Raw genomic sequence first — 13,751 nt, forward strand, 5'->3', positions numbered from 1 at the left:
AGCCCCCTCACCTGTCTCTCATCTCATATACAGCCCCCTCACCTGTCTCTTCTGTCTCATATACAGCCCCCTCACCTGTCTCTCATCTCATATACAGCCCCCTCACCTGTCTCTTCTGTCTCATATACAGCCCCCTCACCTGTCTCTTCTGTCTCATATACAGCCCCCTCACCTGTCTCTTCTGTCTCATATACAGCCTCCTCACCTGTCTCTCATCTCATATACAGCCCCCTCACCTGTCTCTTCTGTCTCATATACAGCCCCCTCACCTGTCTCTCGTGTCTCATATACAGCCCCCTCACCTGTCTCTCATCTCATATACAGCCCCCTCACCTGTCTCTCATCTCATATACAGCCCCCTCACCTGTCTCTCATCTCATATACAGCCCCCTCACCTGTCTCTTCTGTCTCATATACAGCCTCCTCACCTGTCTCTTCTGTCTCATATACAGCCCCCTCACCTGTCTCTCATCTCATATACAGCCTCCTCACCTGTCTCTCATCTCATATACAGCCCCCTCACCTGTCTCTTCTGTCTCATATACAGCCCCCTCACCTGTCTCTCATCTCATATACAGCCTCCTCACCTGTCTCTCATCTCATATACAGCCCCCTCACCTGTCTCTTCTGTCTCATATACAGCCCCCTCACCTGTCTCTTCTGTCTCATATACAGCCCCCTCACCTGTCTCTTCTGTCTCGTATACAGCCTCCTCACCTGTCTCTTCTGTCTCATATACAGCCCCCTCACCTGTCTCTTCTGTCTCATATACAGCCCCCTCACCTGTCTCTTCTGTCTCATATACAGCCTCCTCACCTGTCTCTCATCTCATATACAGCCCCCTCACCTGTCTCTTCTGTCTCATATACAGCCTCCTCACCTGTCTCTCATCTCATATACAGCCCCCTCACCTGTCTCTTCTGTCTCATATACAGCCCCCTCACCTGTCTCTTCTGTCTCATATACAGCCTCCTCACCTGTCTCTCATCTCATATACAGCCCCCTCACCTGTCTATTCTGTCTCATATACAGCCCCCTCACCTGTCTCTTCTGTCTCATATACAGCCTCCTCACCTGTCTCTCATCTCATATACAGCCCCCTCACCTGTCTCTTCTGTCTCATATACAGCCCCCTCACCTGTCTCTCATCTCATATACAGCCCCCTCACCTGTCTCTCATCTCATATACAGCCCCCTCACCTGTCTCTTCTGTCTCATATACAGCCCCCTCACCTGTCTCTCATCTCATATACAGCCCCCTCACCTGTCTCTTCTGTCTCATATACAGCCCCCTCACCTGTCTCTTCTGTCTCATATACAGCCCCCTCACCTGTCTCTTCTGTCTCATATACAGCCTCCTCACCTGTCTCTCATCTCATATACAGCCCCCTCACCTGTCTCTTCTGTCTCATATACAGCCCCCTCACCTGTCTCTCGTGTCTCATATACAGCCCCCTCACCTGTCTCTCATCTCATATACAGCCCCCTCACCTGTCTCTCATCTCATATACAGCCCCCTCACCTGTCTCTCATCTCATATACAGCCCCCTCACCTGTCTCTTCTGTCTCATATACAGCCTCCTCACCTGTCTCTTCTGTCTCATATACAGCCCCCTCACCTGTCTCTCATCTCATATACAGCCTCCTCACCTGTCTCTCATCTCATATACAGCCCCCTCACCTGTCTCTTCTGTCTCATATACAGCCCCCTCACCTGTCTCTCATCTCATATACAGCCCCCTCACCTGTCTCATCTCATATACAGCCCCCTCACCTGTCTCTCATCTCATATACAGCCCCCTCACCTGTCTCTTCTGTCTCATATACAGCCTCCTCACCTGTCTCTTCTGTCTCATATACAGCCCCCTCACCTGTCTCTCATCTCATATACAGCCTCCTCACCTGTCTCTCATCTCATATACAGCCCCCTCACCTGTCTCTTCTGTCTCATATACAGCCCCCTCACCTGTCTCTCATCTCGTATACAGCCTCCTCACCTGTCTCTTCTGTCTCATATACAGCCCCCTCACCTGTCTCTTCTGTCTCATATACAGCCCCCTCACCTGTCTCTTCTGTCTCATATACAGCCCCCTCACCTGTCTCTCATCTCATATACAGCCCCCTCACCTGTCTCTCATCTCATATACAGCCCCCTCACCTGTCTCTTCTGTCTCATATACAGCCCCCTCACCTGTCTCTTCTGTCTCATATACAGCCCCCTCACCTGTCTCTCATCTTATATATAGCCCCCTCACCTGTCTCTCATCTCATATACAGCCCCCTCACCTGTCTCTCATCTCATATACAGCCCCCTCACCTGTCTCTCATCTCATATACAGCCCCCTCACCTGTCTCTCATCTCATATACAGCCCCCTCACCTGTCTCTTCTGTCTCATATACAGCCCCCTCACCTGTCTCTTCTGTCTCATATACAGCCCCCTCACCTGTCTCTCGTGTCTCATATACAGCCCCCTCACCTGTCTCTCATCTCATATACAGCCCCCTCACCTGTCTCTCATCTCATATACAGCCCCCTCACCTGTCTCTCATCTCATATACAGCCCCCTCACCTGTCTCTTCTGTCTCATATACAGCCCCCTCACCTGTCTCTCATCTCATATACAGCCTCCTCACCTGTCTCTCATCTCATATACAGCCCCCTCACCTGTCTCTTCTGTCTCATATACAGCCCCCTCACCTGTCTCTCATCTCATATACAGCCTCCTCACCTGTCTCTCATCTCATATACAGCCCCCTCACCTGTCTCTTCTGTCTCATATACAGCCCCCTCACCTGTCTCTCATCTCATATACAGCCCCCTCACCTGTCTCTTCTGTCTCATATACAGCCTCCTCACCTGTCTCTTCTGTCTCATATACAGCCCCCTCACCTGTCTCTTCTGTCTCATATACAGCCCCCTCACCTGTCTCTCATCTCATATACAGCCTCCTCACCTGTCTCTCATCTCATATACAGCCCCCTCACCTGTCTCTTCTGTCTCATATACAGCCCCCTCACCTGTCTCTCATCTCATATACAGCCCCCTCACCTGTCTCTTCTGTCTCATATACAGCCTCCTCACCTGTCTCTTCTGTCTCATATACAGCCCCCTCACCTGTCTCTTCTGTCTCATATACAGCCCCCTCACCTGTCTCTCATCTCATATACAGCCTCCTCACCTGTCTCTCATCTCATATACTGCCCCCTCACCTGTCTCTTCTGTCTCATATACAGCCCCCTCACCTGTCTCTTCTGTCTCATATACAGCCTCCTCACCTGTCTCTCATCTCATATACAGCCCCCTCACCTGTCTCTTCTGTCTCATATACAGCCCCCTCACCTGTCTCTTGTGTATTTCTTAATACACATAGTACTGTTTTGAGCAGTGGCGATACACAGCTTCTCTTCTGTGCACACAGTGGCTACCACATGCGCAGATTAACAAGATCATCAATCATTTGAAGACGTGACTTCGCACGCGGGGCCTGTTGTTTTTTTGGAGACCACAGCAGTTACTTTGCCAGTTTGATATTTAAAATAGGGGGCAGGTCACTGACTGATCAAAAACCCATCATTCAAACAGGAGGATGACTTGGAGACCCTGCCCACAGGCCCGTCCCAATGCTCAAAAATATAATTACAGGAGAACTTCAAACACTAATTATGGTAAGCCTAAAGCAGGAAATGGATTTCTTCACCACAGGTATCAATTGAATAAGGATTGCAGAGCCAATATGGCCATTTCTGTGCTTTACAAAATCCTGCTGACAGGTTCTCGTTAAAGAGTTAATACCAAGTATCATGTTATCTCTTATGCATGGCATAGGGAGAATACTTGGTGATTCTTGAGGTCTGACAGCTGCAACCAGCAGTGATCCTGAGATCAGAAGCATAGGAATGGGACTCTGCAGCCCTGTCCTAAATGGAGCAGAGGTTTGCATGCAGTCTCCCCTCACTGTCTACAGGACTGCAGAATTCTGTGCTTAGCGGTTTCCAGCAGTCCCACAGACAATGAATGGAGCAGAGGCCAAGTGCAAGGAGCTTCAAAGCTATACTCTTGGGCTTTCATAGCCCTGACCTCAGGATTACTGAGGCGGAGGTCCAAGCATTCATCAAGGTACTGGCTAAAAAAATACAGGGTTGATATTCCAATGAGCTGCTTTGTTAGCCCAAGACACATCAGGTATTTTGTTTATGTTCACATGCAGCATTTTTTTTTTGCTGCATTTTTTTTTCTACAGAAAAGCTGCATTTTGCAGTACCAACAAAAGCTATGAGATTTAAGATCTCATGCAAATGCTTTTTTCTCTGACTGAATTTGAGCACTGCAGTGATGTATAAATCTGGAGCACATTGGTTCTTAAGTGGGAAAAAAAAAGCAACAAACTTCTTTTTAGCATATTTGTTTGAAAATCCTACATGTAATCTGCACCAAAAATGTAGCTTAAATTGCATCATTTTACTGCTTATAGAGCAGGTTGTGATATTGCTTCCTGTGAACGTGGCTTTCTCCTTTCTCCTGAGGTTTCTCAGCCTGCAGTTATTCTCTTCTGCATAGCAGCGCCCAATGTTCATTCCGCTTGCCAGTTGTCTTATTCTTTCTGTGAAAGGTGACCCTGTTGTATTTCACCTATTAAATTCTAGAGACAGGACAAGCAGAGGAGGGGGCTGTGGAGAGTTATTTTTGGCATCTGGTATTTAAAGCTGGAACATTTCATCCTGCCATAATGAGTCTTCGAGAAGAAGTGGGCCTGTAGCTCTGAGTGGGGATGCAGTAATGACCCCTGGAGCGCTACATCAGATGCTCGATTAAGCGACTAAAGCTCTGAATTACAAGTAAGACGGTGAGGCGGTGCCACGGATCGAATTACTGCAGCGCTGCCAACCTTTTGTATACAGATAATTTCTAAGACCCCCACTGTTGGTAATGGATAATGTAAAGAACTTGTAAGCGCTGCACTCATTGCCTAGGAGACCGCCCACCACAAATAGACTGCAGCAGTGTCCAGTAACCGAGGCAGTGTGCTATAAAATTGTTACATTGCAAAATTGCTTGTTTTACAAGGACTTTGCATATTTATCAATTTTTATTTAATAATTTAGCTTACAGTAGTTACAAAGCTGATTTTCACCTTAATGACCAAGCCCAATTTTTGAGATCTGACCAGTGTCAATTTATGAGGTAAGAACTCTGGAATGCTTCAACATATTCCAGTGATAATGATTTTTTTTTTGTTGTTTCACATTGTACTTTGTTAGTGGTAAATTTTGGTTGATCTGTTATTGTATTTATTTGTCAAAATATTTGAATTTTGGTGAAAATTTTGCAATGTTAAAGTTTAAAAATTGATAAGTTTTTATATCCTTAAACCAGTTAGTCATGTTGTACACAATAATGAATAACATTTCTCATATGTCTACTTAACATCTGCATAATGTTTCAAATGTCATTTTATTTTGCAAGGATGTTAGAGAGGTTAAAGTTTAGCAGCAAGTTCTCATTTTTCAAAAAAAAAAAAAAGTACAAAACCTGTTTCTTTAGACACCTGTTCAGATTTCAAAGGACTTTGAAGGGCCTATATATTAGAAACTTCCTAAGGCTATGTGCCCACGTTGCATATTTCTGTGCGGATTTTTCCGCTCAGTTTTTGAAAAATCGGCAGGTAAAATGCACTGTGTTTTACCTGCGGATTACCCGCGGATTTACCGTGCATTTCCAGCGTTTTTTATGCGGATTTCACCAGCGGTTTTACACCTGCGGATTCCTATTGAGGAGTAGGTATAAAACGCTGCAGAATCCGCACAAAGAATTGACATGCTGCGGAAAATAAACCACAGCATTTCCCTACGGAATTTTCCGCAGCATGTGCACTGCGGATTTTGTTTTCCATAGGTTTACATGGTACTGTAAACCAGAATGAAAACTGATCCGAATCCGCAACGTGTGCACATACCCTAAAAGTGGTAACACTTTAACCCATTTACTCCTGAGAGTGGCTTGCATGTTAATGACCAGGCCAATTTTTACAGTTCTGACCTCTGTCACTTTATGAAGTAATAACGCTGCAAAGGATCCCGGTGATTCTGAGACTGTTTGTTTTTCTTTGTGACATATTGTACTTCATGATGGTGGTAACATTTCTTTGGTATAACTGGTGTTTATTTATGAATAAGAAACTGAGTTTTGGCAAAAATTCATGCCCTTAAATCAGAGATATGTCACATAAAATAGTGAATAAATAACATTTTTCACATGTCTACTTTACATTAGCACAATTTTGGAACCAACTTTTTTTTTGTTAGGAAGTTATAATGGTTAAAACTTAACCAGCAATTTTTTTTTTTTTAATTTTTCCTGAAAAAAAAGACAAAACCAACGTCTTGTCCCATTTGGAGTGCCCCTAAAGTGCCTAAACAGTAGTGATGAGCGAGTGTACTCCTTGCTCAGGTGTTCCCCAGCACGCTCGGGTGACCTCCAAATATTTGACTGCTATGAGATTTAGTTTTCTTCACGGCAACTGAATGATTTACAGCTAGTAGCCAGCCTAAGTACATGTAGGGGTTGCTAGAGAATCCCCACATGTAATCAAGCTGGCTAGTAGCTGTAAGGCTATGTGCACACTTTGCGGATTTTGCTGCGGATTCGCAGCGGATTTGACCGCTGCGGATCCGCAGCAGTTTCCCATGAGTTTACAGTACAATGTAAACCTATGGGAAACAAAAAACGCTGTGCACATGCTACGGAAAAAGCCGCGGATTACATTCCGCAGCATGTCACTTCTTTTCTGAGGATTTTCACCTGCTCCTATAGGAAAATGCAGATGAAAAACCGCATAAGAATCCGCAGTAAAAACCGCGATACATCCGCAGTGAAAACCGCAACGGGTTTTCACTGCGGATTTTGGAATTCCGCTGCGGAAAAATCCGCAGTGGAATCCGCAAAGTGTGCGCATAGCCTTAATCATTCAGCTGCCTATAAATCTGTCCCACTAGTTAACCCCTTCAGTGAACACCATACAAAAAATTAAAAACGAGGCAAAAAACAATGCTTCATCATACCTCCGAATAAAAAGTGGAATAACACGCGATCAAAAAGACTGATATAAATAAACATGGTACCGCTGAAAACGTTGTCATATCCAGCAAAAAATGAGCCGCCATACAACATCATCCACAAAAAAATAAAAAAGTTAGTCAGAAAAAAGTGATGCAAAAATAATAATTTTTTGTATAAAATAGTTTTTATTGTATAAAAGCGCCAAAACATAAAAAAAGATATAAATGAGGTGTGGATGTAATGTACTGACACAAAGAATAAAACTGCCTTATCAATGTTACCACACGCGGAATGGTATAAACACCCCCCCCCCCCCCCCCCCCAAAAAAAAAAAAAAAAAAGAAATTAATTAATTGTTGGTTTCTGTTCATTCTGCCTCCCAAAAATTGTAATAAAAAGCGATCAAAAAATGGTACCAATAAAAACAGCAACTCATCCCGCAAAAAACAAGACCCAACATGACTCCGTGAGCCAAACTATAGAAAAATTATAGCTCTCAAAATGAGGTGATGCAAAAACTATTTTTTGCAATAATATTGTCTTTTAGTGTGTGGCAGCTGCTAAATAGTGATGAGCAAGTGTGCTTATTGCTCGGGTTTTCCTGAGCACATTCGGGTGACCTCCGAGTATTTTATGACTGCTCGATTTAGTTTTCATCGTGGCAGCTGAATGATTTACAGCTACTAGTCAGGCTGAATACATGTGGGGGTTGCGTGGTCGCTATGGAATCCTCACATGTAATCAAGCTGGCTAGTAGCTGTAAATCATTCAGCTGCCGCGATGAAAACTAAATCTCCGAGCAGTCATAAATACTCGGAGGTCACCCGAGCGTGTTCTGTCAAACCCGAGCAACGAGTACACTCACTCATCACTACTGCTAAACATAAAAACCCGCTATAAATAGTAAATCAAACCCTTCTTTATCACCCCCCTAGTTAGGGAAAAATAATAAAATAAAAAAAATGTATTTATTTCCGGTTAGGGTTGGGGCTAAAGTTAGGGTTAGGGATTGGATTAGGCTATGTTCACACGCTGCGGATTTTGCTGCGGTTTCCCATGCGTTTACAGTGCAATAAAAAACCTATGGGAAACGCAATCCACAGTGCACATTCTTCTGGAAAAAAAACATGCAGAAACGCAGCGGTTTACATTCCGCAGCATGTCAATTGTTTGTGCGGAATCCGCAGCAGTTTTACACCTGCTCTATAATAGAAAACCGCAGGTGTAAAAACGCAGTGGAATCCGCACAAAATCCGCTGTAAGGCTACGTTCATATTTGCGTTGTGCGCCGCAGCGTCGGCGCCGCAACGCACAACGCAAACAAAAACGCAGCAAATCGCATGCACAACGCTGCGTTTTGCGCCGCATGCGTCCTTTTGTTGGTTGATTTTGGACGCAGCAAAAATGCAACTTGCTGCGTCCTCTGCGCCCGGACGCGTGCGCCGCAGTGACGCATGCGTCGCAAAACGCAAGTGCAGCACATGTCCATGCGCCCCCATGTTAAATATAGGGGCGCATGACGCATGCGGCGACGCTGCGGCGCCCGACGCTGCGGCGCAGACCGCAAATGTGAACGTAGACTAATTCCGCAGGAAATTCACAGGTAAAACGCAGTGCCTTTTACCTGCGGTTTTCACAAATCCGCTGCGGAAAAATCCGCATACCTCAAGAATGCGTACGTGCACATAACCTTAGGGTTGGGTTTTCCGTTAACAGTTGAGATTAGGTTTAGGTGTGTGTCAAAGTTAAAGGTGTGGTTAGGGTTATGATTTGGGTTAGGGGTGTGTTGGGCTTAGGGTTGTGGTTAGGATTGGGATTAGGGTTTAGGGGTGTGTTCGGGTTAGGGTTTTAGTTAGAATTGGGGGGTTTCCACCGTTTAGGCACATCAAGGGCTCTCCAAACATGTCCGATCTCAATTGTAGCCAATTCTGCGTTGAACAAGTCAAATGTTGCTCCTTCCCTTCCGAGCTCTGCCATGCACCCAAACAGTGGTTTACCCCCACATATGGGGTATCAGGACAAATTGCACAACAACTTTTGCGGTCCATTTTGTCCTGTTACCCTTGTGAAAATAAAAACTTGGGGGCTAAAAAATCATTTTTGTGTACTGTTTAGGCACATCAATGGTTCTGCAAACGCAACATGATGACCGCAGACCGTTCCATCAAAGTCTGCATTCCAAAACGTCACTACTTCCCTTCCGAGCCCTGACGTATGCCCAAACAGTAGTTTTCTCCCACATATGGGGTATCCGCGTTCTCAGGACAAATAGCAAAACAACTTTTGGTGTTCAATTTCTCTTGGTACCTTTGGGAAAATAAAAAATTGATGGCGCAAAGATCATTTTTGGGAAAAAATGATTTTTTATTTTTACGGCTCTACATTATAAACTTCTGTGAAGCACTTGGGGGTTCAAAGTGCTCACCACACATCTAGATAAGTTCCTTAGTGGGTCTACTTTCCAAAATGGTGTCACGTGGGGGTTTTTCACTGTTTAGGCACATCAGGGGCTCTCCAAATGCAACATGGTGTCCAATCTCAATTCCAGCCAATTTTGCACTGAAGTGTCAAACGACGCTCCTTCCTTTCCGAGCTCTGCCATGCGCCCAAACAGTGGTTCCCCCACATATGGGGTATCTGCATACTCAGGACAAACTGCACAATAACCTTTGGTGTCCAATTTCTCCTGTTACCCTTGAGAAAATAAAAAAGTTTGAATCTGAAGTAATTTTTTTGTGAAATAAAAGTTAAATGTACATTTTTTTTGAACATTCCAAGAATTCCTGTGAAGCATCGGAAGGGTTAATAAATCTCTTGAATGTGGTTTTGAGCACATTGAGGGGTGCAGTTTTAAGAATGGTGTCACTTTTGAGTATTTTCTATCGTATAGACCCCTCAAGGTGACTTCAAAAGTGATGTGGTCCCTAAAAATAAAAAAAATAAATAAAAAATGGTGGTGTGAAAATGAGAAATCGCTGGTCAACTTTTAACCCTTATAACTTCCTAACGAGAAAAATTTTGGTTCCAAAATTGTGCTGATGTAAAGTAGACATGTGGGTAATGTTACTTATTAAGTATTTTGTGTGACATATCTGTGTGATTTAAGGGCATGAAAATTCAAATTTGGAAAATTGCACATTTTCCATAATTTTTGCCAAATTTCCGTTTGGTTTTTTTTTCACAAATAAACGCAAGTAATGTCGAGGAAATTTTACCACTATCATGAAGTACAATATGTCATGAGAAAACAGTGGCAGAATCACTGGAATCCATGGAAGCGTTCCAGAGTTATAACCTCATAAAGGAACATTGGTCAGAATTGTAAAAATTGGCCTGGTCATTAACATGCAAACCACCCTTGGGGGTAAAGGGGTTAAACCCCCCAAAAGTGACCCCATGTTGGAAACTAGAGCACTCAAGAAATGTACTTAGATGTGTGGTGAGCACCTTCAACCCTCAGTTGCTTCACTGAAGTTTATAACCTTGATCCGTGAAAATAAAAAAAAAAACTAATTTTCCCCACAAAAATGTTATTTTGGCCCCAAATTTTGTCAGTGGAACAGAAGAAATTGCACCATAAAGTTTTTTTTAGTGTGTGTGTGCATTTTCTCCTGAGTACGCAGAGTTCAGATTTTGCTTAAATGATTTCAAGGTGCCATGTCACATTGGCAGATCCCCTGAGGTGCATGAACAGAAACCCCCTATACAGTGGGTACAGGAAGTATTCAGACCCCTTTTAATGTTTCATTATAGCCATTTGGTAAATTCTAAAAAGTTCTAAAAACACTCTGCACCCCATCTTGACTGAAAAGAAAACAGAAATGTAGAAATTTTTGCTAATTTAGTAACCCCTTTCTGACCTTGGACAGGATAGTACGTCCAAGGTCAGAACCCCCGCTTTGATGCGGGCTCCGGCGGTGAGCCCGTATCAAAGCCGGGACATGGCAGCTGTTTTGAACAGCTGACATGTGACCGCAATAGTGACAGGTGGAATCGCGATCCATCCGCCGCTATTAACTAGTTAAATGCCACTGTCAAACACTGACGGCGGCATTTAACCGGCACTTCCGGCCATCGGGCCGGTTACTGATGCCGGCCTGCTGTGAGCGCCACCCTGTGGTCGGCGCTCATAGCAAGCCTGCTATTCAGCTACATAGCAGCGATCTGATGATTGCTGCTTTGTAGCTGAGCCGATCGAGTTGTGCCAGCTTCTAGCCTCCCATGGAGGCTATTGAAGCATGGCAAAAGTAAAAAAAAAAAAAGTGAAAAAAATATATAAAAGTTTAAATAACCCCCCTTTCGCCCCATTCAAATAAAACAATAAAAAAATCAAACATACACATATTTAGTATCGCCGCGTTCAGAATCGACCAATCTATTGCATTAAAATGCAATAACGGGCGATCAAAAGAACGTATCTGCACAAAAGTGGTATCATTAAAAACGTCAGCTCGGCACGCAAAAAATAAGCCCTCACCCGACCCCACGAAAAATGGAGACGCTACGGGTATTTTTTTTTCACCATTTAGATAAAAAAGAACCTAGACATGTTTGGTGTCTATGAACTCATAATGACCTTGAAAATCATAGTGGTAGGTCAGTTTTAGCATTTAGTGAACCTAGCAAAAAAGCCAAACAAAAAACAAGTGTGGCATTGCACCTTTTTTGCAATTTCACTACACTTGGAATTTTTTTCCCTTTTTCCAGTACACAACATGGTAAAACAAATGATGTAGTTCAAAAGTAAAACTCGTCCCGCAAAAAATAAGCCCTCACATGGCCAAATTGAAGGAAAAGTAAAAAAGTTATGGCTGTGGGAAGGAGGGGAGCGAAAAACGGAAAATCCCAAGGTCATGAAGGGGTTATTAACCCCTTTCTGCCAGCTGACGGAATAGTACGTCAGCTGGCAGATCCCCCGCTTTAAGGTGAGCCCACCTTAAAGCCGCGACATGTCAGCTGTTTTATACAGCTGACATGTGCGCACAATGAGCGCGAGCGGAATCGTGATCCGCCCGCGCTCATTAACTAGTTAAATACCGCCGTCAAGTGCTGACAGCGGCATTTAACTAGCGCTCCCGGCCGCGCGGCCGGAACTGCTCGCACCGCTGACCCCCCGTCACATGATCGGGGGTCAGCGGTGCATTGCCATAACAACCAGAGGTCTCCTTGAGACCTCTATGGTTGTTGATAGCCGATTGCTTTGAGCGCCACCCTGTGGTCGGCGCTCAAAGTACACCTGGATTTCTGCTACATAGAGGTGATCTGTATTTCACCTCTATGTAGCAGAGCCGATCGAGTAGTGCATGCTTCTAGCCTCTTATGGAGGCTACTGAAGCATTCCAAAATTTTAAAAAAGTGTTTAAAAATATAAAAAAAATAAAAAATATATAAAAGTTCAAATCACCCCCCTTTCGCCCCAATCAAAATAAAACAACTAAAAAAAAATTAAACATACACATATTTGGTATCGCTGCGTTCAGAATCGCCCGATCTATCAATAAAAACAAAGGATTAACCTGACTACTAAATGGCGTAGCGATAAAAAAAATCAAAACGCCAAAATTACGTTTTTTTGGTCGCCGCGACATTGCATTAAAATGCAATAACGGGCGATCAAAAGAACGTATGTGCACCAAAATGGTATCATTAAAAACGCCAGCTCAGCACGCAAAAAATAAGCCCTCACCTGACCCCAGATCATGAAAATTGGAGACGCTACGGGTATCGGAAAATCGCACAATTTTTTTTTGTTGTTGTTTTTAGCAAATTTTGGAATTTTTTTTCACCACTTAGATAAAAAATAAGCTAGACATGTTAGGTGTCTATGAACTCATAATGACCTAGAGAATCATAACAGCATGTTAGTTTTAGCATTTGGTGAATCTAGCAAAAAAGCCAATCAAAAAACAAGTGTGAGATTGCACTTATTTTGCAATTTCATCACACTTGGAATTTTTTTCCCGTTTTCTATTACACGGCATGGTAAAACCAATGGTATCGTTCAAAAGTACATCTCGTCCCGCAAAAAATAAGCCCTCACATGGCCATATTGACGGAAAAATAAAAAAGTTATGGCTCTGGGAAGGAGGGGAGCGAAAAACAAAAACGGAAAAAGCTCCGGGGATGAATGGGTTAAAAAAGAAAAACTGAAATCTCACATGGTCATAAGTCCCTTTGCTCACACTCATATTTGAGTCACATACTGTCCATTTCCTTGTTATCCTCTTTGAGATGGATCTATTCCTTCATTGGAGTCCAGCTGTGTTTAAATAAACTGATAGGACTTGATTTGGGAAGGCACACACCTGTCTATATAAGTCCTCACAGTGCATGTCAGACCAAATGAGAATCATGAGGTCAAAGGAACTGGCCAAGGAGCTCTGAGACAGAATTGTGACAAGGCACAGATCTGGACAAGGTTACAAAAGAATTTCTGCAGCACTCAAGGTTCCTAAGAGCACAGCGGCTCCATAATCTTTAAATGGAAGAAGTTTGGGACCACCAGAAGTCATCCTAGACCCGGCAGTCTAGCCAAACTGAGCAATTGTGGGAGAAGGGCATTGGTGAGAGAGGTAAAGAAGAACCCCAAGATCACTGTGACCGAGCTCCAGAAATGCAGTAGGGAGATGGGAGAAAGTTCCACAAAGTCAACTATCACTGCAGCCCTCCACCAGTCAGGCCTTTATGGCAGAG

At 43.8% G+C, this 13,751-nt stretch overlaps 1 protein-coding gene across 2 annotated transcripts in view; it reads left to right on the forward strand.

The window, feature by feature from the left end:
- Positions 1-13,751, forward strand: part of ADK (adenosine kinase) — a 511,546-nt gene that overhangs the window by 229,069 nt on the left and 268,726 nt on the right. The window lies entirely within an intron of this gene.

This window comes from Ranitomeya variabilis, chromosome 4 (genome assembly GCF_051348905.1).
Source record: "Ranitomeya variabilis isolate aRanVar5 chromosome 4, aRanVar5.hap1, whole genome shotgun sequence".
Taxonomy (NCBI): Eukaryota; Metazoa; Chordata; class Amphibia; order Anura; family Dendrobatidae; genus Ranitomeya; species Ranitomeya variabilis.